This window comes from Platichthys flesus, chromosome 10 (assembly GCF_949316205.1).
Source record: "Platichthys flesus chromosome 10, fPlaFle2.1, whole genome shotgun sequence".
NCBI classification, from domain to species: domain Eukaryota; kingdom Metazoa; phylum Chordata; class Actinopteri; order Pleuronectiformes; family Pleuronectidae; genus Platichthys; species Platichthys flesus.
The window spans coordinates 24,386,321-24,407,026 of record NC_084954.1 but is presented as its reverse complement, the minus strand read 5'-3'; the positions used below and the strand labels follow the sequence as shown (position 1 = coordinate 24,407,026).

Below are 20,706 nucleotides of genomic sequence, written 5' to 3'. Positions count from 1 at the left end.
TGCTGCCAGGGTGGATGGGCTGGAGGGTGGAGAACATGGACAAATTCCAGTGCAGACTGAGGTGACAGACTCTGACGGCAGCATGCCCCCGTCCGGGTGTGTCCTGGTGGAGTCCCTGGCTCCGAACAACTCTGACAGGGATTTGGTTTCAGAGCAATGCTCATTGCTTCCAGAGGGTAATACCCCCAACTCAGGGCACGCGGTGCCCGAGGAAAAGACACATAGGGAAGGCATTGAATTTGACTGTGAAGTTGAAAATTAGAGAAAACACAGTGTCTCGTCTTTGATGGTTTGTTTGTTTGTTTTGTTTTTTGTCTCATTCCTCATTTACCAGAATGTCCTCATTACATATAGTTTCCATAAATGTTAGAGGTTTGAGGAACAAGGCCAAAAGGGAAGTGGTCTTTTCTCATTTATGTTCAATCAACTTTTCTTTATGCCTTTTGCAAGAGGTCCACTTGAAAAATGAAGACGACGTGAACCTATTCTCAAAAGAGTGGACCAAAGGTGAATCTAGGTGGAGCATTGGGGGGGTCCATTCATCTGGGGTGGGAACACTATGTGGGAATAATGAAGTCCAAGTGGTTGGCAGTTTTTCAGCGGTACAGGGGAGGGTTTTGGTAACAGATATTGACTGGAAGGGAAAGGGGTTAAGAGTTATTAACATATATGCCCACTCTTCTCCAAAGGAGAGAAGGGAGCTTTTTCTTAGTCTTGACACTGCTTTCATGACCAACCGCCATGTGGTAATTGGAGGAGACTTCAATTCCCAAAGTGAGGGCAGCAAGGCCGAGGCCAGTTTAATAAATATTGTTACAAAGTATAATTTGGTGGATTCATATAAAAAAGCTAACCCAGACGATCTTGGCTTCACATGGTCAAATAGTAGAGGGGCGAAGAGTAGGATAGACTATATATTTTGTCCGGTAGAATTTCAGGTGACAGGGGCGAAAGTATCACCAGTTTTTTACACAGATCACAACATGCTCTCAGTAAAACTAACCTCAATGATGATCAAAAATGGTAAAGGGTATTGGAAATTAAACAACAATATTCTAGAGCTCCAGCAGTTTAGGGTAGCATTAAAGTGTTTTCTAAAAGATTGCTTTCATATGAGAGTATTTTATGAAAATGTCTGTGAATGGTGGGAAAGCACAAAGCTGCGTATTAGATACTACACACAGAATTACTCAAAAGAATCAAGGAAAGAGGAATTTAAATTATACTACCGACTGCAAAAAGCCATAAATAAATTAATGGAACAGAGAAATGCAGGTGGACAAATTGATAAGGACTTGCTGAAACATTTGCAAGATAAACAGAGGTTATTTTTTCACAACAGAGCAGAGGCCTATAAATTCCGGTGTCTTAGAGAGAAGTGGGAGAGTGACGAAAAGTGTTCTCCCTACTTCTTTAGACAGTCCAAAGCACAGGCAAAGAGGAGGAGCATAGTTTCCGTTTTAAATGAAACAGGTGAGGAGATTAACGATCCTGATGGGATTGCTCAAGTTATCTCTAATCATTTTTCTACGTTTTTTAAAGCAGAAAAGGTTGACTACATGAAAGGTGCAACATTGTTAGACAATATAGACAGATTCATACCTGAAGATCTGAGAACAGAGCTAGATAAAGATTTTACTTTAGAAGAAATCCTGAGGGCAACCATGTCTTTGAAAAAGGGCAAGGTGCCAGGAATAGATGGGATCACAAAAGAATTTTATATAATATTTTGGGAAGACATTGGGTCATGGCTGTTAGAGTTGTCAACAAAATATCAAACTACAGGCCTCTAACAATGCTTTGTACAGATTATAAGATTTTTAGTAAGGTTTTGACAAACCGTTTGGTGTCAGCTCTACCCTTAATCATCGGCTCAGATCAGACATGTGCAGTACCTGGCAGGCAACTAAACTGGAATTTACAAATGCATAGAGATATACTATCTTATTCTCAGGACAGAAATATACCACTAATTGTCCTCAGTCTTGACCAGGAAAAAGCCTTTGACAGAGTTGATCACAATTTTTTGTTTAGGACACTAAAGAAATTTGGCTTCGGTGCTAGATTCAGGAGTTGGTTGAGGATTTTACACACAGAAGTCGGAAGCAGTGTTAATGTTAATGGCAACCTTGGTGAATTCTTTAAACAAACCAGAGGGGTCAGACAGGGATGTCCAGCATCAGCCCCCTTGTATGTGCTATTCATTGAAACGCTGGCATGTGCAATCAGGAAAAATGTTAACATCAAGGGTATACAGCTGCCTGGTGGTGAATCCTTGACCATATCCCAGTATGCAGATGACACTGTACTGTATTTAAAAGATGATTTCTGTCTGCGCGAAGCTATGCAGGTCATCGACACATTCTCAGTTGCTTCTGGTTCTAGAGTCAATACAGGAAAATCCCAAATCAAATACTTTGGAAAGTGGAAGGACAGAGTTGATAACCCTTTAGGGTTCTCTCTGTGTGCGGGGCCAATGACTTTACTGGGAATATCCTTTGGAAATAACAATGATGGAGAAACTAATTGGGAGACAAAATTGGGAAAAGTGCTGAAAAAACTAAATATGTGGAAATTAAGAAGGCTGTCCATTAGTGGTAAGATTTTGGTTATTAAATCTGATTTATTGCCGACATTACTTCATGTGGCTTATATTTTCCCCATGCCGGCTTTAGTTTGTTTAAAACTTCAAAAATCTCTGTTTCAGTTCATATGGGGAGGGTATGAATACATTAAAAGAGCTACAATGTATCAGCCGGTCGAAAGAGGTGGTAGGGACATGCCAAATTTAGGTTTGAAGTTCAAAGTTTTGTTTTTTTCAAATACATGTAGAATAATGTTAAACCCACCTGAACACAAATGCCAACCATTGATTAAATTCTGGCTCTCTATCCATCTGAGACCTCTTGTGGCGAAATGGGAAAACAGTTTTCCGAAAGCAGAGGTCATGCCAGATCATTATAAAAAACTGATAAGTTGGGCAAAGAAATACAAGGAGTGTTGGAAAAGAGATTCAGTAGTTAATCACAAAAAGCTGTATGAAACGTTGATTGCTAAGTTTGACCCTAAAGATGGTTTGCATGTTCATAGTGACGTGTGGAGAAGAACCCAATGCAAGAGTCTAGAAAACAGATTAAGAGATTTTAATTGGTTGGTGCTTCATAGGAAATTACCTGTGAGGAATACTCTATTTAATCATGATTTAACATTAAATAGGATATGCCCAAGACGTGGATGCAATGGGGTAGAAACCGTGGAACATGCATTATTTGAATGTCCTTTTGCAAAACAATTGTGGAAGAAATTGGGCCAAAGATTCGGGTTTCTAAAAGAGGTGAATTGGGAAAAAGTTCTGTTCATGGATTTTAGTTTAGAGGGGGACAAAGGTGTGTGCAAAGCCTTAGAACTTACATCAATTGTGAAGGCTAAGTTATGGGAGGTAAGAGGTAGTATAATAAATGAGACGGAAAAGTGGTCGATAGAAAACACTACACACAGTATTGAAGACATTATGCGGCGAAAACTTAAATTGGAGGCGAGCAAATGGGGCATCGACTCAATTAAAGATCGATGGAAAATTATTTTTGACAATCTGTAGACTGAACTCATGAAAGAGTCTTTTATTGTACCTCCTCTTATTTTCTTTTAGTCCGATAGAATTCTGGAGGTCTTAAGATGTGGAGAGATGATGATCTTTGTAATGTAAAGTATTGTACTGCTCATGAGTGAATTAAATAAAAAAAAATTCCAAAAAAAAAAAAAAAAAAAAAAAAAAAATCTGTTCTTATCAGTTTAATATCTGATATGTCCTCTATATGAGGACTACATATTAAGCAGATTTTTGGCAAGAGGAGCAGAAATTTGGAGCTTTCTCCCTTCTCTCCACGCATCGACCTAGCATTGCAGTGCCGCTGGGAACGGTGCACTCTGTTCTTACCTTGTAGAAAAGCAATCACTCAAACAATTGTGGAGGTTTCAAGGTGAATTCTACACTGGGTCAATGAAACTGAGGGAATGGCCTGGCAGAGTTTGACAAGTGTGCAAAACTGCTCTGATGACTCACTGCCTTGTGAAGCGATTATGCATGAATCTGCACGGGGTCACAATGAGCATCAACTGGATTCCAAATAGAATCAGAAGCATTTGTCAAAAACTGAAACGTGTTTTCACTCAACATCTCCTGGGAGACTTGGTGAGAAAGCAGAGTCCGCTTTTGGACCCAATGTAAGTGGTTCAGGGATGTATTGCTTAAAAAGGCTTAAAAGCCAATCATTAGTCAGGGCAGGAGCAAATAAAGCCTTGTATAATTTGTGTTGGCAGATGGGGGCGTGGTGGGAATGTTGTATAATAGAATCTGACATGCGGAAAGCAAAGAGAGGCCCACCGCGAAGGTGGTGACTGTGACCGAGAGGCTCCACCGCTGCTCTCGAGCAGAGGGCCATGCTGACTCTGGTTTCTCTTCATAACGCACAAGTCTTTCGCCTTTTACTAAAGACTTCCGTGGAGAGGAACAAACATGAGTTGAATCTATTTTTGGCAGGCTTTGCTGTATGGCTGAGCCTTATGAAATTGTGAAAAGTCAAAGAGCTGTCTAGGTCAGCAATCAGGTGTCCACAAAGGAGAGCTTGGGCGGAGGTGATGAGCAGCCATTGTTATACACACCTACAAACGGGGTACCACAGCAAGGGAGATTTGTGCCAAGAGGTTAGCTTGGACATCCAACACTTGTGGATTATCGCTTCTCAGCCTTTTGGCTAAGATCAAGTGTAGTATCTGTTCTTATCAGTTTAATATCTGATATGTCCTCTATATGAGGACTACATATTAAGCAGATTTTTGGCAAGAGGAGCAGAAATTTGGAGCTTGCTCCCTTCTCTCCACGCATCGACCTAGCATTGCAGTGCCGCTGGGAACGGTGCACTCTGTTCTTACCTTGTAGAAAAGCAAACACTCAAACAATTGTGGAGGTTTCAAGGTGAATTCTACACTGGGTCAATGAAACTGAGGGAATGGCCTGGCAGAGTTTGACAAGTGTGCAAAACTGCTCTTATGACTCACTGCCTTGTGAAGTGATTATGCATGACTCTGCACGGGGTCACAATGAGCATCAACTGGATTCCAAATAGAATCAGAAGCATTTGTCAAAAACTGAAACGTGTTTTCACTCAACATCTCCTGGGAGACTTGGTGAGAAAGCAGAGTCCGCTTTTGGACCCAATGTAAGTGGTTCAGGGATGTATCGCTTAAAAAGGCTTAAAAGCCAATCACTAGTCAGGGCAGGAGCAAATAAAGCCTTGTATAATTTGTGTTGGCAGATGGGGGCGTGGTGGGAATGTTGTATACTAGAATCTGACATGCGGAAAGCAAAGAGAGGCCCACCGCGAAGGTGGTGACTGTGACCGAGAGGCTCCACCGCTGTTCTCGAGCAGAGGGCCATGCTGACTCTGGTTTCTCTTCATAACGCACAAGTCTTTCGCCTTTTACTAAAGACTTCCGTGGAGAGGAACAAACATGAGTTGAATCTATTTTTGGCAGGCTTTGCTGTATGGCTGAGCCTTATGAAATTGTGAAAAGTCAAAGAGCTGTCTAGGTCAGAAATCAAGTGTCCACAAAGGAGAGCTTGGGCGGAGGTGATGAACAGCAGCCATTGTTATGCACACCTACAAACGGGGTACCACAGCAAGGGAAATTTGTGCCAAGAGGTTAGCGTGGACATCCAACACTTGTGGATTATCGCTTCTCGGCCTTTTGGCTAAGATCAAGTGTAGTATCTGTTCTTATCAGTTTAATATCTGATATGTCCTCTATATGAGGACTACATATTAAGCAGATATTTGGCAAGAGGAGCAGAAATTTGGAGCTTGCTCCCTTCTCTCCACGCATCGACCTAGCATTGCAGTGCCGCTGGGAACGGTGCACTCTGTTCTTACCTTGTAGAAAAGCAAACACTCAAACAATTGTGGAGGTTTCAAGGTGAATTCTACACTGGGTCAATGAAACTGAGGGAATGGCCTGGCAGAGTTTGACAAGTGTGCAAAACTGCTCTTATGACTCACTGCCTTGTGAAGTGATTATGCATGACTCTGCACGGGGTCACAATGAGCATCAACTGGATTCCAAATAGAATCAGAAGCATTTGTCAAAAACTGAAACGTGTTTTCACTCAACATCTCCTGGGAGACTTGGTGAGAAAGCAGAGTCCGCTTTTGGACCCAATGTAAGTGGTTCAGGGATGTATCGCTTAAAAAGGCTTAAAAGCCAATCACTAGTCAGGGCAGGAGCAAATAAAGCCTTGTATAATTTGTGTTGGCAGATGGGGGCGTGGTGGGAATGTTGTATACTAGAATCTGACATGCGGAAAGCAAAGAGAGGCCCACCGCGAAGGTGGTGACTGTGACCGAGAGGCTCCACCGCTGTTCTCGAGCAGAGGGCCATGCTGACTCTGGTTTCTCTTCATAACGCACAAGTCTTTCGCCTTTTACTAAAGACTTCCGTGGAGAGGAACAAACATGAGTTGAATCTATTTTTGGCAGGCTTTGCTGTATGGCTGAGCCTTATGAAATTGTGAAAAGTCAAAGAGCTGTCTAGGTCAGAAATCAAGTGTCCACAAAGGAGAGCTTGGGCGGAGGTGATGAACAGCAGCCATTGTTATGCACACCTACAAACGGGGTACCACAGCAAGGGAAATTTGTGCCAAGAGGTTAGCGTGGACATCCAACACTTGTGGATTATCGCTTCTCGGCCTTTTGGCTAAGATCAAGTGTAGTATCTGTTCTTATCAGTTTAATATCTGATATGTCCTCTATATGAGGACTACATATTAAGCAGGTATTTGGCAAGAGGAGCAGAAATTTGGAGCTTGCTCCCTTCTCTCCACGCATCGACCTAGCATTGCAGTGCCGCTGGGAACGGTGCACTCTGTTCTTACCTTGTAGAAAAGCAAACACTCAAACAATTGTGGAGGTTTCAAGGTGAATTCGACACTGGGTCAATGAAACTGAGGGAATGGCCTGGCAGACTTTGACAAGTGTGCAAAACTGCTCTGATGACTCACTGCCTTGTAAAGCGATCATGCATGACTCTGCACGGGGTCACAATAAGCATCAACTAGATTCCAAATAGAATCAGAAGCGTTTGTTAAAAACTGAAACGTTTATTCACTCAACATCTCCTGGGAGACTTGGTTAGAAAGCAGAGTCCGCTTTTGGACCCAATGTAAGTGGTTCAGGGATGTATCGCTTAAAAAGGCTTAAAAGCCAATCACTAGTCAGGGCAGGAGCAAATAAAGCCTTGTATAATTTGTGTTGGCAGATGGGGGCGTGGTGGGAATGTTGTATACTAGAATCTGACATGCGGAAAGCAAAGAGAGGCCCACCGCGAAGGTGGTGACTGTGACCGAGAGGCTCCACCGCTGCTCTCGAGCAGAGGGCCATGCTGACTCTGGTTTCTCTTCATAACGCACAAGTCTTTCGCCTTTTACTAAAGACTTCCGTGGAGAGGAACAAACATGAGTTGAATCTATTTTTGGCAGGCTTTGCTGTATGGCTGAGCCTTATGAAATTGTAAAAAGTCAAAGAGCTGTCTAGGTCAGAAATCAAGTGTCCACAAAGGAGAGCTTGGGCGGAGGTGATGAGCAGCAGCCATTGTTGTGCACACCTACAAACGGGGTACCACAGCAAGGGAGATTTGTGCCAAGAGGTTAGTTTGGACATCCAACACTTGTGGATTATCGCTTCTCGGCCTTTTGGCTAAGATCAAGTGTAGTATCTGTTCTTATCAGTTTAATATCTGATATGTCCTCTATATGAGGACTACATATTAAGCAGATTTTTGGCAAGAGGAGCAGAAATTTGGAGCTTTCTCCCTTCTCTCCACGCATCGACCTAGCATTGCAGTGCCGCTGGGAACGGTGCACTCTGTTCTTACCTTGTAGAAAAGCAATCACTCAAACAATTGTGGAGGTTTCAAGGTGAATTCTACACTGGGTCAATGAAACTGAGGGAATGGCCTGGCAGAGTTTGACAAGTGTGCAAAACTGCTCTGATGACTCACTGCCTTGTGAAGCGATTATGCATGAATCTGCACGGGGTCACAATGAGCATCAACTGGATTCCAAATAGAATCAGAAGCATTTGTCAAAAACTGAAACGTGTTTTCACTCAACATCTCCTGGGAGACTTGGTGAGAAAGCAGAGTCCGCTTTTGGACCCAATGTAAGTGGTTCAGGGATGTATTGCTTAAAAAGGCTTAAAAGCCAATCATTAGTCAGGGCAGGAGCAAATAAAGCCTTGTATAATTTGTGTTGGCAGATGGGGGCGTGGTGGGAATGTTGTATACTAGAATCTGACATGCGGAAAGCAAAGAGAGGCCCACCGCGAAGGTGGTGACTGTGACCGAGAGGCTCCACCGCTGCTCTCGAGCAGAGGGCCATGCTGACTCTGGTTTCTCTTCATAATGCACAAGTCTTTCGCCTTTTACTAAAGACTTCCGTGGAGAGGAACAAACATGAGTTGAATCTATTTTTGGCAGGCTTTGCTGTATGGCTGAGCCTTATGAAATTGTGAAAAGTCAAAGAGCTGTCTAGGTCAGCAATCAGGTGTCCACAAAGGAGAGCTTGGGCGGAGGTGATGAGCAGCCACTGTTATGCACACCTACAAACGGGGTACCACAGCAAGGGAGATTTGTGCCAAGAGGTTAGATTGGACATCCAACACTTGTGGATTATCGCTTCTCGGCCTTTTGGCTAAGATCAAGTGTAGTATCTGTTCTTATCAGTTTAATATCTGATATGTCCTCTATATGAGGACTACATATTAAGCAGATTTTTGGCAAGAGGAGCAGAAATTTGGAGCTTGCTCCCTTCTCTCCACGCATCGACCTAGCATTGCAGTGCCGCTGGGAACGGTGCACTCTGTTCTTACCTTGTAGAAAAGCAAACACTCAAACAATTGTGGAGGTTTCAAGGTGAATTCTACACTGGGTCAATGAAACTGAGGGAATGGCCTGGCAGAGTTTGACAAGTGTGCAAAACTGCTCTTATGACTCACTGCCTTGTGAAGTGATTATGCATGACTCTGCACGGGGTCACAATGAGCATCAACTGGATTCCAAATAGAATCAGAAGCATTTGTCAAAAACTGAAACGTGTTTTCACTCAACATCTCCTGGGAGACTTGGTGAGAAAGCAGAGTCCGCTTTTGGACCCAATGTAAGTGGTTCAGGGATGTATCGCTTAAAAAGGCTTAAAAGCCAATCACTAGTCAGGGCAGGAGCAAATAAAGCCTTGTATAATTTGTGTTGGCAGATGGGGGCGTGGTGGGAATGTTGTATACTAAGATCTGACATGCGGAAAGCAAAGAGAGGCCCACCGCGAAGGTGGTGACAGTGACCGAGAGGCTCCACCGCTGCTCTCGAGCAGAGGGCCATGCTGACTCTGGTTTCTCTTCATAACGCACAAGTCTTTCGCCTTTTACTAAAGACTTCCGTGGAGAGGAACAAACATGAGTTGAATCTATTTTTGGCAGGCTTTGCTGTATGGCTGAGCCTTATGAAATTGTGAAAAGTCAAAGAGCTGTCTAGGTCAGCAATCAGGTGTCCACAAAGGAGAGCTTGGGCGGAGGTGATGAGCAGCCATTGTTATGCACACCTACAAACGGGGTACCACAGCAAGGGAGATTTGTGCCAAGAGGTTAGCTTGGACATCCAACAAATGTGGATTATCGCTTCTCGGCCTTTTGGCTAAGATCTAGCCAGGTGAGAAGGGTTTGCGGACGTGGATTGTCATAATGACGTCAGCAACAGTTTCACAGCAGGGACTTCCCGTGCTGAAAAATACTTTGAGATTCATTTGGAAGAGTACTGAAGTTTTTTTGGATAGGAGAGAATTTGGAGTTAATATTCTTTTTGGAGCCTTGTCCCTCAAGATAGATGACCTCCTCTGCTTGCAGAGAAATGCCACCGACCGTTTTTTTGATGTTACGTTCTATAATCTCACCAAGATGGAGGAAACGAAAAGGTTGGCTGATCGTTTGGCTGATGGACCACTGAGGGAGTACCAGATTCAAAGCCTTTGCCGAACTGGTGAGCGTGTTATCACAATTCATAACTATAATCCCTGGGTAACTGAAGAAGCAACCAGATACTTCCTTTCTAAGCATGTGACAGTGATTTCGAGCATGAGGGAAATCAGGGACTCTCTTGACGTTTGGACTGGAAAAAGACAATGTCGTGTGCGGCTGAAGGATGACCCAGATGGTCACGATGGCTACCACCACCCCCCTGCCTCCTTCACCATAGGCACAAATAGAGGATATCTGTACTACTCGGGCCAGCCTATTTACTGCAGAAAATGCACAGACTTTGGTCACACGGCAGAATCCTGCACGCAGGTGAGGTGCAGAAATTGCAAGGGTCTAGGACACAAAATGGGGACTTGTGACCGTTCCAGAAAATGCAATCTTTGTGGGTCTGAAGGACATTTATTTAAGCACTGCCCTGAGGTCCGCTCCTCCTATGCAAGCATTGTAAGGCGACCAATGTGCGAAGATCCTGATGCCTCCTCCCTGAGAGCAATTAACGAGGTAATTGATCAAATGTTTGTGGACAATGAGATTGAGGCAAATGTGGTTGATCCACCTGAACGAGCACCTCCCCCAGAGAAGAAGAAGGGGGAGGAGACTACAACCTCAGAGGAGAGCCAACCTGTTCCTGAGTGGACCACAGTGGAAAGCAGGGGAGGCAAGGGGAAAAAAAGGAGGATCGAGACAAGCGCTGTGCCCCTGGGAGTGGATAGCGTGTTCAGTGTTCTTTCTGAGGTTGTGGAGGAGTCGCAGGAGGAAGGGGAGATGGAGGGGCTGCAGGTGAACAGCGATCAGGATGTGAAGGCTGCTGCCAGGGTGGATGGGCTGGAGGGTGGAGAACATGGACAAATTCCAGTGCAGACTGAGGTGACAGACTCTGACGGCAGCATGCCCCCGTCCGGGTGTGTCCTGGTGGAGTCCCTGGCTCCGAACAACTCTGACAGGGATTTGGTTTCAGAGCAATGCTCATTGCTTCCAGAGGGTAATACCCCCAACTCAGGGCACGCGGTGCCCGAGGAAAAGACACATAGGGAAGGCATTGAATTTGACTGTGAAGTTGAAAATTAGAGAAAACACAGTGTCTCGTCTTTGATGGTTTGTTTGTTTGTTTTGTTTTTTGTCTCATTCCTCATTTACCAGAATGTCCTCATTACATATAGTTTCCATAAATGTTAGAGGTTTGAGGAACAAGGCCAAAAGGGAAGTGGTCTTTTCTCATTTATGTTCAATCAACTTTTCTTTATGCCTTTTGCAAGAGGTCCACTTGAAAAATGAAGACGACGTGAACCTATTCTCAAAAGAGTGGACCAAAGGTGAATCTAGGTGGAGCATTGGGGGGGTCCATTCATCTGGGGTGGGAACACTATGTGGGAATAATGAAGTCCAAGTGGTTGGCAGTTTTTCAGCGGTACAGGGGAGGGTTTTGGTAACAGATATTGACTGGAAGGGAAAGGGGTTAAGAGTTATTAACATATATGCCCACTCTTCTCCAAAGGAGAGAAGGGAGCTTTTTCTTAGTCTTGACACTGCTTTCATGACCAACCGCCATGTGGTAATTGGAGGAGACTTCAATTCCCAAAGTGAGGGCAGCAAGGCCGAGGCCAGTTTAATAAATATTGTTACAAAGTATAATTTGGTGGATTCATATAAAAAAGCTAACCCAGACGATCTTGGCTTCACATGGTCAAATAGTAGAGGGGCGAAGAGTAGGATAGACTATATATTTTGTCCGGTAGAATTTCAGGTGACAGGGGCGAAAGTATCACCAGTTTTTTACACAGATCACAACATGCTCTCAGTAAAACTAACCTCAATGATGATCAAAAATGGTAAAGGGTATTGGAAATTAAACAACAATATTCTAGAGCTCCAGCAGTTTAGGGTAGCATTAAAGTGTTTTCTAAAAGATTGCTTTCATATGAGAGTATTTTATGAAAATGTCTGTGAATGGTGGGAAAGCACAAAGCTGCGTATTAGATACTACACACAGAATTACTCAAAAGAATCAAGGAAAGAGGAATTTAAATTATACTACCGACTGCAAAAAGCCATAAATAAATTAATGGAACAGAGAAATGCAGGTGGACAAATTGATAAGGACTTGCTGAAACATTTGCAAGATAAACAGAGGTTATTTTTTCACAACAGAGCAGAGGCCTATAAATTCCGGTGTCTTAGAGAGAAGTGGGAGAGTGACGAAAAGTGTTCTCCCTACTTCTTTAGACAGTCCAAAGCACAGGCAAAGAGGAGGAGCATAGTTTCCGTTTTAAATGAAACAGGTGAGGAGATTAACGATCCTGATGGGATTGCTCAAGTTATCTCTAATCATTTTTCTACGTTTTTTAAAGCAGAAAAGGTTGACTACATGAAAGGTGCAACATTGTTAGACAATATAGACAGATTCATACCTGAAGATCTGAGAACAGAGCTAGATAAAGATTTTACTTTAGAAGAAATCCTGAGGGCAACCATGTCTTTGAAAAAGGGCAAGGTGCCAGGAATAGATGGGATCACAAAAGAATTTTATATAATATTTTGGGAAGACATTGGGTCATGGCTGTTAGAGTTGTCAACAAAATATCAAACTACAGGCCTCTAACAATGCTTTGTACAGATTATAAGATTTTTAGTAAGGTTTTGACAAACCGTTTGGTGTCAGCTCTACCCTTAATCATCGGCTCAGATCAGACATGTGCAGTACCTGGCAGGCAACTAAACTGGAATTTACAAATGCATAGAGATATACTATCTTATTCTCAGGACAGAAATATACCACTAATTGTCCTCAGTCTTGACCAGGAAAAAGCCTTTGACAGAGTTGATCACAATTTTTTGTTTAGGACACTAAAGAAATTTGGCTTCGGTGCTAGATTCAGGAGTTGGTTGAGGATTTTACACACAGAAGTCGGAAGCAGTGTTAATGTTAATGGCAACCTTGGTGAATTCTTTAAACAAACCAGAGGGGTCAGACAGGGATGTCCAGCATCAGCCCCCTTGTATGTGCTATTCATTGAAACGCTGGCATGTGCAATCAGGAAAAATGTTAACATCAAGGGTATACAGCTGCCTGGTGGTGAATCCTTGACCATATCCCAGTATGCAGATGACACTGTACTGTATTTAAAAGATGATTTCTGTCTGCGCGAAGCTATGCAGGTCATCGACACATTCTCAGTTGCTTCTGGTTCTAGAGTCAATACAGAAAAATCCCAAATCAAATACTTTGGAAAGTGGAAGGACAGAGTTGATAACCCTTTAGGGTTCTCTCTGTGTGCGGGGCCAATGACTTTACTGGGAATATCCTTTGGAAATAACAATGATGGAGAAACTAATTGGGAGACAAAATTGGGAAAAGTGCTGAAGAAACTAAATATGTGGAAATTAAGAAGGCTGTCCATTAGTGGTAAGATTTTGGTTATTAAATCTGATTTATTGCCGACATTACTTCATGTGGCTTATATTTTCCCCATGCCGGCTTTAGTTTGTTTAAAACTTCAAAAATCTCTGTTTCAGTTCATATGGGGAGGGTATGAATACATTAAAAGAGCTACAATGTATCAGCCGGTCGAAAGAGGTGGTAGGGACATGCCAAATTTAGGTTTGAAGTTCAAAGTTTTGTTTTTTTCAAATACATGTAGAATAATGTTAAACCCACCTGAACACAAATGCCAACCATTGATTAAATTCTGGCTCTCTATCCATCTGAGACCTCTTGTGGCGAAATGGGAAAACAGTTTTCCGAAAGCAGAGGTCATGCCAGATCATTATAAAAAAATGATAAGTTGGGCAAAGAAATACAAGGAGTGTTGGAAAAGAGATTCAGTAGTTAATCACAAAAAGCTGTATGAAACGTTGATTGCTAAGTTTGACCCTAAAGATGGTTTGCATGTTCATAGTGACGTGTGGAGAAGAACCCAATGCAAGAGTCTAGAAAACAGATTAAGAGATTTTAATTGGTTGGTGCTTCATAGGAAATTACCTGTGAGGAATACTCTATTTAATCATGATTTAACATTAAATAGGATATGCCCAAGACGTGGATGCAATGGGGTAGAAACCGTGGAACATGCATTATTTGAATGTCCTTTTGCAAAACAATTGTGGAAGAAATTGGGCCAAAGATTCGGGTTTCTAAAAGAGGTGAATTGGGAAAAAGTTCTGTTCATGGATTTTAGTTTAGAGGGGGACAAAGGTGTGTGCAAAGCCTTAGAACTTACATCAATTGTGAAGGCTAAGTTATGGGAGGTAAGAGGTAGTATAATAAATGAGACGGAAAAGTGGTCGATAGAAAACACTACACACAGTATTGAAGACATTATGCGGCGAAAACTTAAATTGGAGGCGAGCAAATGGGGCATCGACTCAATTAAAGATCGATGGAAAATTATTTTTGACAATCTGTAGACTGAACTCATGAAAGAGTCTTTTATTGTACCTCCTCTTATTTTCTTTTAGTCCGATAGAATTCTGGAGGTCTTAAGATGTGGAGAGATGATGATCTTTGTAATGTAAAGTATTGTACTGCTCATGAGTGAATTAAATAAAAAAAAATTCCAAAAAAAAAAAAAAAAAAAAAAAAAAATCTGTTCTTATCAGTTTAATATCTGATATGTCCTCTATATGAGGACTACATATTAAGCAGATTTTTGGCAAGAGGAGCAGAAATTTGGAGCTTTCTCCCTTCTCTCCACGCATCGACCTAGCATTGCAGTGCCGCTGGGAACGGTGCACTCTGTTCTTACCTTGTAGAAAAGCAATCACTCAAACAATTGTGGAGGTTTCAAGGTGAATTCTACACTGGGTCAATGAAACTGAGGGAATGGCCTGGCAGAGTTTGACAAGTGTGCAAAACTGCTCTGATGACTCACTGCCTTGTGAAGCGATTATGCATGAATCTGCACGGGGTCACAATGAGCATCAACTGGATTCCAAATAGAATCAGAAGCATTTGTCAAAAACTGAAACGTGTTTTCACTCAACATCTCCTGGGAGACTTGGTGAGAAAGCAGAGTCCGCTTTTGGACCCAATGTAAGTGGTTCAGGGATGTATTGCTTAAAAAGGCTTAAAAGCCAATCATTAGTCAGGGCAGGATCAAATAAAGCCTTGTATAATTTGTGTTGGCAGATGGGGGCGTGGTGGGAATGTTGTATAATAGAATCTGACATGCGGAAAGCAAAGAGAGGCCCACCGCGAAGGTGGTGACTGTGACCGAGAGGCTCCACCGCTGCTCTCGAGCAGAGGGCCATGCTGACTCTGGTTTCTCTTCATAACGCACAAGTCTTTCGCCTTTTACTAAAGACTTCCGTGGAGAGGAACAAACATGAGTTGAATCTATTTTTGGCAGGCTTTGCTGTATGGCTGAGCCTTATGAAATTGTGAAAAGTCAAAGAGCTGTCTAGGTCAGCAATCAGGTGTCCACAAAGGAGAGCTTGGGCGGAGGTGATGAGCAGCCATTGTTATACACACCTACAAACGGGGTACCACAGCAAGGGAGATTTGTGCCAAGAGGTTAGCTTGGACATCCAACACTTGTGGATTATCGCTTCTCAGCCTTTTGGCTAAGATCAAGTGTAGTATCTGTTCTTATCAGTTTAATATCTGATATGTCCTCTATATGAGGACTACATATTAAGCAGATTTTTGGCAAGAGGAGCAGAAATTTGGAGCTTGCTCCCTTCTCTCCACGCATCGACCTAGCATTGCAGTGCCGCTGGGAACGGTGCACTCTGTTCTTACCTTGTAGAAAAGCAAACACTCAAACAATTGTGGAGGTTTCAAGGTGAATTCTACACTGGGTCAATGAAACTGAGGGAATGGCCTGGCAGAGTTTGACAAGTGTGCAAAACTGCTCTTATGACTCACTGCCTTGTGAAGTGATTATGCATGACTCTGCACGGGGTCACAATGAGCATCAACTGGATTCCAAATAGAATCAGAAGCATTTGTCAAAAACTGAAACGTGTTTTCACTCAACATCTCCTGGGAGACTTGGTGAGAAAGCAGAGTCCGCTTTTGGACCCAATGTAAGTGGTTCAGGGATGTATCGCTTAAAAAGGCTTAAAAGCCAATCACTAGTCAGGGCAGGAGCAAATAAAGCCTTGTATAATTTGTGTTGGCAGATGGGGGCGTGGTGGGAATGTTGTATACTAGAATCTGACATGCGGAAAGCAAAGAGAGGCCCACCGCGAAGGTGGTGACTGTGACCGAGAGGCTCCACCGCTGTTCTCGAGCAGAGGGCCATGCTGACTCTGGTTTCTCTTCATAACGCACAAGTCTTTCGCCTTTTACTAAAGACTTCCGTGGAGAGGAACAAACATGAGTTGAATCTATTTTTGGCAGGCTTTGCTGTATGGCTGAGCCTTATGAAATTGTGAAAAGTCAAAGAGCTGTCTAGGTCAGAAATCAAGTGTCCACAAAGGAGAGCTTGGGCGGAGGTGATGAACAGCAGCCATTGTTATGCACACCTACAAACGGGGTACCACAGCAAGGGAAATTTGTGCCAAGAGGTTAGCGTGGACATCCAACACTTGTGGATTATCGCTTCTCGGCCTTTTGGCTAAGATCAAGTGAAGTATCTGTTCTTATCAGTTTAATATCTGATATGTCCTCTATATGAGGACTACATATTAAGCAGGTATTTGGCAAGAGGAGCAGAAATTTGGAGCTTGCTCCCTTCTCTCCACGCATCGACCTAGCATTGCAGTGCCGCTGGGAACGGTGCACTCTGTTCTTACCTTGTAGAAAAGCAAACACTCAAACAATTGTGGAGGTTTCAAGGTGAATTCGACGCTGGGTCAATGAAACTGAGGGAATGGCCTGGCAGACTTTGACAAGTGTGCAAAACTGCTCTGATGACTCACTGCCTTGTAAAGCGATCATGCATGACTCTGCACGGGGTCACAATAAGCATCAACTAGATTCCAAATAGAATCAGAAGCGTTTGTTAAAAACTGAAACGTTTATTCACTCAACATCTCCTGGGAGACTTGGTTAGAAAGCAGAGTCCGCTTTTGGACCCAATGTAAGTGGTTCAGGGATGTATCGCTTAAAAAGGCTTAAAAGCCAATCACTAGTCAGGGCAGGAGCAAATAAAGCCTTGTATAATTTGTGTTGGCAGATGGGGGCGTGGTGGGAATGTTGTATACTAGAATCTGACATGCGGAAAGCAAAGAGAGGCCCACCGCGAAGGTGGTGACTGTGACCGAGAGGCTCCACCGCTGCTCTCGAGCAGAGGGCCATGCTGACTCTGGTTTCTCTTCATAACGCACAAGTCTTTCGCCTTTTACTAAAGACTTCCGTGGAGAGGAACAAACATGAGTTGAATCTATTTTTGGCAGGCTTTGCTGTATGGCTGAGCCTTATGAAATTGTAAAAAGTCAAAGAGCTGTCTAGGTCAGAAATCAAGTGTCCACAAAGGAGAGCTTGGGCGGAGGTGATGAGCAGCAGCCATTGTTGTGCACACCTACAAACGGGGTACCACAGCAAGGGAGATTTGTGCCAAGAGGTTAGCTTGGACATCCAACACTTGTGGATTATCGCTTCTCGGCCTTTTGGCTAAGATCAAGTGTAGTATCTGTTCTTATCAGTTTAATATCTGATATGTCCTCTATATGAGGACTACATATTAAGCAGATTTTTGGCAAGAGGAGCAGAAATTTGGAGCTTTCTCCCTTCTCTCCACGCATCGACCTAGCATTGCAGTGCCGCTGGGAACGGTGCACTCTGTTCTTACCTTGTAGAAAAGCAATCACTCAAACAATTGTGGAGGTTTCAAGGTGAATTCTACACTGGGTCAATGAAACTGAGGGAATGGCCTGGCAGAGTTTGACAAGTGTGCAAAACTGCTCTGATGACTCACTGCCTTGTGAAGCGATTATGCATGAATCTGCACGGGGTCACAATGAGCATCAACTGGATTCCAAATAGAATCAGAAGCATTTGTCAAAAACTGAAACGTGTTTTCACTCAACATCTCCTGGGAGACTTGGTGAGAAAGCAGAGTCCGCTTTTGGACCCAATGTAAGTGGTTCAGGGATGTATTGCTTAAAAAGGCTTAAAAGCCAATCATTAGTCAGGGCAGGAGCAAATAAAGCCTTGTATAATTTGTGTTGGCAGATGGGGGCGTGGTGGGAATGTTGTATAATAGAATCTGACATGCGGAAAGCAAAGAGAGGCCCACCGCGAAGGTGGTGACTGTGACCGAGAGGCTCCACCGCTGCTCTCGAGCAGAGGGCCATGCTGACTCTGGTTTCTCTTCATAACGCACAAGTCTTTCGCCTTTTACTAAAGACTTCCGTGGAGAGGAACAAACATGAGTTGAATCTATTTTTGGCAGGCTTTGCTGTATGGCTGAGCCTTATGAAATTGTGAAAAGTCAAAGAGCTGTCTAGGTCAGCAATCAGGTGTCCACAAAGGAGAGCTTGGGCGGAGGTGATGAGCAGCCATTGTTATGCACACCTACAAACGGGGTACCACAGCAAGGGAGATTTGTGCCAAGAGGTTAGCTTGGACATCCAACACTTGTGGATTATCGCTTCTCAGCCTTTTGGCTAAGATCAAGTGTAGTATCTGTTCTTATCAGTTTAATATCTGATATGTCCTCTATATGAGGACTACATATTAAGCAGATTTTTGGCAAGAGGAGCAGAAATTTGGAGCTTGCTCCCTTCTCTCCACGCATCGACCTAGCATTGCAGTGCCGCTGGGAACGGTGCACTCTGTTCTTACCTTGTAGAAAAGCAAACACTCAAACAATTGTGGAGGTTTCAAGGTGAATTCTACACTGGGTCAATGAAACTGAGGGAATGGCCTGGCAGAGTTTGACAAGTGTGCAAAACTGCTCTGATGACTCACTGCCTTGTGAAGCGATTATGCATGAATCTGCACGGGGTCACAATGAGCATCAACTGGATTCCAAATAGAATCAGAAGCATTTGTCAAAAACTGAAACGTGTTTTCACTCAACATCTCCTGGGAGACTTGGTGAGAAAGCAGAGTCCGCTTTTGGACCCAATGTAAGTGGTTCAGGGATGTATTGCTTAAAAAGGCTTAAAAGCCAATCATTAGTCAGGGCAGGAGCAAATAAAGCCTTGTATAATTTGTGTTGGCAGATGGGGGCGTGGTGGGAATGTTGTATAATAGAATCTGACATGCGGAAAGCAAAGAGAGGCCCACCGCGAAGGTGGTGACTGTGACCGAGAGGCTCCACCGCTGCTCTCGAGCAGAGGGCCATGCTGACTCTGGTTTCTCTTCATAACGCACAAGTCTTTCGCCTTTTACTAAAGACTTCCGTGGAGAGGAACAAACATGAGTTGAATCTATTTTTGGCAGGCTTTGCTGTATGGCTGAGCCTTATGAAATTGTGAAAAGTCAAAGAGCTGTCTAGGTCAGCAATCAGGTGTCCACAAAGGAGAGCTTGGGCGGAGGTGATGAGCAGCCATTGTTATGCACACCTACAAACGGGGTACCACAGCAAGGGAGATTTGTGCCAAGAGGTTAGCTTGGACATCCAACACTTGTGGATTATCGCTTCTCAGCCTTTTGGCTAAGATCAAGTGTAGTATCTGTTCTTATCAGTTTAATATCTGATATGTCCTCTATATGAGGACTACATATTAAGCAGATTTTTGGCAAGAGGAGCAGAAATTTGGAGCTTGCTCCCTTCTCTCCACGCATCGACCTAGCATTGCAGTGCCGCTGGGAACGGTGCACTCTGTTCTTACCTTGTAGAAAAGCAAACACTCAAACAATTGTGGAGGTTTCAAGGTGAATTCTACACTGGGTCAATGAAACTGAGGGAATGGCCTGGCAGAGTTTGACAAGTGTGCAAAACTGCTCTTATGACTCACTGCCTTGTGAAGTGATTATGCATGACTCTGCACGGGGTCACAATGAGCATCAACTAGATTCCAAATAGAATCAGAAGCATTTGTCAAAAACTGAAACGTGTTTTCACTCAACATCTCCTGGGAGACTTGGTGAGAAAGCAGAGTCCGCTTTTGGACCCAATGTAAGTGGTTCAGGGATGTATCGCTTAAAAAGGCTTAAAAGCCAATCACTAGTCAGGGCAGGAGCAAATAAAGCCTTGTATAATTTGTGTTGGCAGATGGGGGCGTGGTGGGAATGTTGTATACTAGAATCTGACATGCGGAAAGCAAAGAGAGGCCCACCGCGAAGGTGGTGACTGTGACCGAGAGGCTCCACCGCTGTTCTCGAGCAGAGGGCCATGCTGACTCTGGTTTCTCTTCATAACGCACAAGTCTTTCGCCTTTTACTAAAGACTTCCGTGGAGAGGAACAAACATGAGTTGAATCTATTTTTGGCAGGCTTTGCTGTATGGCTGAGCCTTATGAAATTGTGAAAAGTCAAAGAGCTGTCTAGGTCAGAAATCAAGTGTCCACAAAGGAGAGCTTGGGCGGAGGTGATGAACAGCAGCCATTGTTATGCACACCTACAAACGGGGTACCACAGCAAGGGAGATTTGTGCCAAGAGGTTAGCTTGGACATCCAACACTTGTGGATTATCGCTTCTCGGCCTTTTGGCTAAGATCAAGTGGAGAAACGGCGACAGAGTTGGACGAAGAAGGAACACAGCTGACAAAAAGATGGCCCCAACGGCCTCCAAGG

At 43.6% G+C, this 20,706-nt stretch overlaps 24 non-coding genes across 24 annotated transcripts; all 24 read left to right on the top strand.

Annotated features, from left to right (window-relative positions):
• Positions 1 to 3,740: 3,740 nt before the first annotated feature.
• On the top strand, positions 3,741 to 3,931 carry LOC133963087 (U2 spliceosomal RNA). The gene has a single exon (XR_009922621.1). It is a non-coding gene; the product is annotated as a U2 spliceosomal RNA (small nuclear RNA).
• Positions 3,932 to 4,444: 513 nt separating this feature from the next.
• On the top strand, positions 4,445 to 4,557 carry LOC133963418 (U5 spliceosomal RNA). Its single transcript, XR_009922920.1, has one exon. It is a non-coding gene; the product is annotated as a U5 spliceosomal RNA (small nuclear RNA).
• A 177-nt stretch (positions 4,558 to 4,734) lies between these two features.
• LOC133962623 (U2 spliceosomal RNA) lies at positions 4,735 to 4,926 on the top strand. The gene has a single exon (XR_009922204.1). It is a non-coding gene; the product is annotated as a U2 spliceosomal RNA (small nuclear RNA).
• Positions 4,927 to 5,439: 513 nt separating this feature from the next.
• Positions 5,440 to 5,552, top strand: LOC133963417 (U5 spliceosomal RNA). Its single transcript, XR_009922919.1, has one exon. It is a non-coding gene; the product is annotated as a U5 spliceosomal RNA (small nuclear RNA).
• Positions 5,553 to 5,732: 180 nt separating this feature from the next.
• On the top strand, positions 5,733 to 5,924 carry LOC133962713 (U2 spliceosomal RNA). The gene has a single exon (XR_009922289.1). It is a non-coding gene; the product is annotated as a U2 spliceosomal RNA (small nuclear RNA).
• Positions 5,925 to 6,437: 513 nt separating this feature from the next.
• LOC133963416 (U5 spliceosomal RNA) lies at positions 6,438 to 6,550 on the top strand. Its single transcript, XR_009922918.1, has one exon. It is a non-coding gene; the product is annotated as a U5 spliceosomal RNA (small nuclear RNA).
• Positions 6,551 to 6,730: 180 nt separating this feature from the next.
• LOC133962815 (U2 spliceosomal RNA) lies at positions 6,731 to 6,922 on the top strand. Its single transcript, XR_009922385.1, has one exon. It is a non-coding gene; the product is annotated as a U2 spliceosomal RNA (small nuclear RNA).
• Positions 6,923 to 7,435: 513 nt separating this feature from the next.
• On the top strand, positions 7,436 to 7,548 carry LOC133963415 (U5 spliceosomal RNA). The gene has a single exon (XR_009922917.1). It is a non-coding gene; the product is annotated as a U5 spliceosomal RNA (small nuclear RNA).
• A 180-nt stretch (positions 7,549 to 7,728) lies between these two features.
• On the top strand, positions 7,729 to 7,920 carry LOC133962859 (U2 spliceosomal RNA). Its single transcript, XR_009922427.1, has one exon. It is a non-coding gene; the product is annotated as a U2 spliceosomal RNA (small nuclear RNA).
• Positions 7,921 to 8,433: 513 nt separating this feature from the next.
• On the top strand, positions 8,434 to 8,546 carry LOC133963751 (U5 spliceosomal RNA). The gene has a single exon (XR_009923236.1). It is a non-coding gene; the product is annotated as a U5 spliceosomal RNA (small nuclear RNA).
• A 177-nt stretch (positions 8,547 to 8,723) lies between these two features.
• LOC133964205 (U2 spliceosomal RNA) lies at positions 8,724 to 8,915 on the top strand. The gene has a single exon (XR_009923672.1). It is a non-coding gene; the product is annotated as a U2 spliceosomal RNA (small nuclear RNA).
• Positions 8,916 to 9,428: 513 nt separating this feature from the next.
• On the top strand, positions 9,429 to 9,541 carry LOC133963414 (U5 spliceosomal RNA). The gene has a single exon (XR_009922916.1). It is a non-coding gene; the product is annotated as a U5 spliceosomal RNA (small nuclear RNA).
• Positions 9,542 to 14,625: 5,084 nt separating this feature from the next.
• LOC133963085 (U2 spliceosomal RNA) lies at positions 14,626 to 14,815 on the top strand. The gene has a single exon (XR_009922619.1). It is a non-coding gene; the product is annotated as a U2 spliceosomal RNA (small nuclear RNA).
• A 513-nt stretch (positions 14,816 to 15,328) lies between these two features.
• LOC133963413 (U5 spliceosomal RNA) lies at positions 15,329 to 15,441 on the top strand. Its single transcript, XR_009922915.1, has one exon. It is a non-coding gene; the product is annotated as a U5 spliceosomal RNA (small nuclear RNA).
• A 177-nt stretch (positions 15,442 to 15,618) lies between these two features.
• Positions 15,619 to 15,810, top strand: LOC133962622 (U2 spliceosomal RNA). The gene has a single exon (XR_009922203.1). It is a non-coding gene; the product is annotated as a U2 spliceosomal RNA (small nuclear RNA).
• Positions 15,811 to 16,323: 513 nt separating this feature from the next.
• On the top strand, positions 16,324 to 16,436 carry LOC133963411 (U5 spliceosomal RNA). The gene has a single exon (XR_009922913.1). It is a non-coding gene; the product is annotated as a U5 spliceosomal RNA (small nuclear RNA).
• A 180-nt stretch (positions 16,437 to 16,616) lies between these two features.
• On the top strand, positions 16,617 to 16,808 carry LOC133962910 (U2 spliceosomal RNA). The gene has a single exon (XR_009922475.1). It is a non-coding gene; the product is annotated as a U2 spliceosomal RNA (small nuclear RNA).
• A 513-nt stretch (positions 16,809 to 17,321) lies between these two features.
• On the top strand, positions 17,322 to 17,434 carry LOC133963410 (U5 spliceosomal RNA). The gene has a single exon (XR_009922912.1). It is a non-coding gene; the product is annotated as a U5 spliceosomal RNA (small nuclear RNA).
• A 180-nt stretch (positions 17,435 to 17,614) lies between these two features.
• On the top strand, positions 17,615 to 17,806 carry LOC133962858 (U2 spliceosomal RNA). Its single transcript, XR_009922426.1, has one exon. It is a non-coding gene; the product is annotated as a U2 spliceosomal RNA (small nuclear RNA).
• A 513-nt stretch (positions 17,807 to 18,319) lies between these two features.
• Positions 18,320 to 18,432, top strand: LOC133963409 (U5 spliceosomal RNA). The gene has a single exon (XR_009922911.1). It is a non-coding gene; the product is annotated as a U5 spliceosomal RNA (small nuclear RNA).
• A 177-nt stretch (positions 18,433 to 18,609) lies between these two features.
• Positions 18,610 to 18,801, top strand: LOC133962621 (U2 spliceosomal RNA). Its single transcript, XR_009922202.1, has one exon. It is a non-coding gene; the product is annotated as a U2 spliceosomal RNA (small nuclear RNA).
• A 513-nt stretch (positions 18,802 to 19,314) lies between these two features.
• Positions 19,315 to 19,427, top strand: LOC133963408 (U5 spliceosomal RNA). The gene has a single exon (XR_009922910.1). It is a non-coding gene; the product is annotated as a U5 spliceosomal RNA (small nuclear RNA).
• Positions 19,428 to 19,604: 177 nt separating this feature from the next.
• LOC133962619 (U2 spliceosomal RNA) lies at positions 19,605 to 19,796 on the top strand. Its single transcript, XR_009922201.1, has one exon. It is a non-coding gene; the product is annotated as a U2 spliceosomal RNA (small nuclear RNA).
• A 513-nt stretch (positions 19,797 to 20,309) lies between these two features.
• LOC133963407 (U5 spliceosomal RNA) lies at positions 20,310 to 20,422 on the top strand. Its single transcript, XR_009922909.1, has one exon. It is a non-coding gene; the product is annotated as a U5 spliceosomal RNA (small nuclear RNA).
• The last annotated feature ends 284 nt before the right edge of the window (positions 20,423 to 20,706 follow it).